The following is a 2500-nucleotide window of genomic DNA, read 5'->3' as shown; positions in this document are numbered from 1 at the left end:
TCACTTTTTCCCCCCTTTTCTTGACACACTGGGTACTCTACTGGAGCTTGCAGCGGCGTTTGGCCGCACCTCCAGGCCGCCTCGGGGCTCCAGGCCTGTCGGGTGCGCTTTTAAACTCGCCCCGTTGGGACTTTGTCACTTTTTCCCCCCTTTTCTTGACACACTGGGTACTCTACTGGAGCTTGCAGCGGCGTTTGGCCGCACCTCCAGGCCGCCTCGGGGCTCCAGGCCTGTCGGGTGCGCTTTTAAACTGGCCCCGTTGGGACTTTGTCACTTTTTCCCCCCTTTTCTTGACACACTGGGTACTCTACTGGAGCTTGCAGCGGCGTTTGGCCGCACCTCCAGGCCGCCTAGGGGCTCCAGGCCTGTCGGGTGCGCTTTTAAACTGGCCCCGTTGGGACTCTGTCACTTTTCCCCCTCTTTTCTTGACACACTGGGTACTCTACTGGAGCTTGCAGCGGCGTTTGGCCGCACCTCCAGGCCGCCTCGGGGCTCCAGGCCTGTCGGGTGCGCTTTTAAACTGGCCCCGTTGGGACTTTGTCACTTTTTCCCCCCTTTTCTTGACACACTGGGTACTCTACTGGAGCTTGCAGCGGCGTTTGGTCGCACCTCCAGGCCGCCTCGGGGCTCCAGGCCTGTCGGGTGCGCATTTAAACTCGCCCCGTTGGGACTTTGTCACTTTTCCCCCCCTTTTCTTGACACACTGGGTACTCTACTGGAGCTTGCAGCGGCGTTTGGTCGCACCTCCAGGCCGCCTAGGGGCTCCAGGCCTGTCGGGTGCGCTTTTAAACTCGCCCCGTTGGGACTTTGTCACTTTTCCCCCTCTTTTCTTGACACACTGGGTACTCTACTGGAGCTTGCAGCGGCGTTTGGCCGCACCTCCAGGCCGCCTAGGGGCTCCAGGCCTGTCGGGTGCGCTTTTAAACTCGCCCCGTTGGGACTTTGTCACTTTTTCCCCCCTTTTCTTGACACACTGGGTACTCTACTGGAGCTTGCAGCGGCGTTTGGCCGCACCTCCAGGCCGCCTCGGGGCTCCAGGCCTGTCGGGTGCGCTTTTAAACTCGCCCCGTTGGGACTTTGTCACTTTTTCCCCCCTTTTCTTGACACACTGGGTACTCTACTGGAGCTTGCAGCGGCGTTTGGCCGCACCTCCAGGCCGCCTCGGGGCTCCAGGCCTGTCGGGTGCGCTTTTAAACTGGCCCCGTTGGGACTTTGTCACTTTTTCCCCCCTTTTCTTGACACACTGGGTACTCTACTGGAGCTTGCAGCGGCGTTTGGCCGCACCTCCAGGCCGCCTAGGGGCTCCAGGCCTGTCGGGTGCGCTTTTAAACTGGCCCCGTTGGGACTCTGTCACTTTTCCCCCTCTTTTCTTGACACACTGGGTACTCTACTGGAGCTTGCAGCGGCGTTTGGCCGCACCTCCAGGCCGCCTCGGGGCTCCAGGCCTGTCGGGTGCGCTTTTAAACTGGCCCCGTTGGGACTTTGTCACTTTTTCCCCCCTTTTCTTGACACACTGGGTACTCTACTGGAGCTTGCAGCGGCGTTTGGTCGCACCTCCAGGCCGCCTAGGGGCTCCAGGCCTGTCGGGTGCGCTTTTAAACTCGCCCCGTTGGGACTTTGTCACTTTTTCCCCCCTTTTCTTGACACACTGGGTACTCTACTGGAGCTTGCAGCGGCGTTTGGCCGCACCTCCAGGCCGCCTCGGGGCTCCAGGCCTGTCGGGTGCGCTTTTAAACTCGCCCCGTTGGGACTTTGTCACTTTTTCCCCCCTTTTCTTGACACACTGGGTACTCTACTGGAGCTTGCAGCGGCGTTTGGCCGCACCTCCAGGCCGCCTCGGGGCTCCAGGCCTGTCGGGTGCGCTTTTAAACTGGCCCCGTTGGGACTTTGTCACTTTTTCCCCCCTTTTCTTGACACACTGGGTACTCTACTGGAGCTTGCAGCGGCGTTTGGCCGCACCTCCAGGCCGCCTAGGGGCTCCAGGCCTGTCGGGTGCGCTTTTAAACTGGCCCCGTTGGGACTCTGTCACTTTTCCCCCTCTTTTCTTGACACACTGGGTACTCTACTGGAGCTTGCAGCGGCGTTTGGCCGCACCTCCAGGCCGCCTCGGGGCTCCAGGCCTGTCGGGTGCGCTTTTAAACTGGCCCCGTTGGGACTTTGTCACTTTTTCCCCCCTTTTCTTGACACACTGGGTACTCTACTGGAGCTTGCAGCGGCGTTTGGTCGCACCTCCAGGCCGCCTCGGGGCTCCAGGCCTGTCGGGTGCGCATTTAAACTCGCCCCGTTGGGACTTTGTCACTTTTCCCCCCCTTTTCTTGACACACTGGGTACTCTACTGGAGCTTGCAGCGGCGTTTGGTCGCACCTCCAGGCCGCCTAGGGGCTCCAGGCCTGTCGGGTGCGCTTTTAAACTCGCCCCGTTGGGACTTTGTCACTTTTTCCCCCCTTTTCTTGACACACTGGGTACTCTACTGGAGCTTGCAGCGGCGTTTGGCCGCACC

This window comes from Doryrhamphus excisus, unplaced genomic scaffold (assembly GCF_037039965.1).
Source record: "Doryrhamphus excisus strain RoL-2023G ecotype Guam unplaced genomic scaffold, RoL_Dexc_Guam_v1.1 HiC_scaffold_26, whole genome shotgun sequence".
Lineage (NCBI taxonomy): Eukaryota > Metazoa > Chordata > Actinopteri > Syngnathiformes > Syngnathidae > Doryrhamphus > Doryrhamphus excisus.
The sequence above is the reverse complement of the archived record's forward strand: the minus strand, read 5'-3'. Positions refer to the sequence as shown.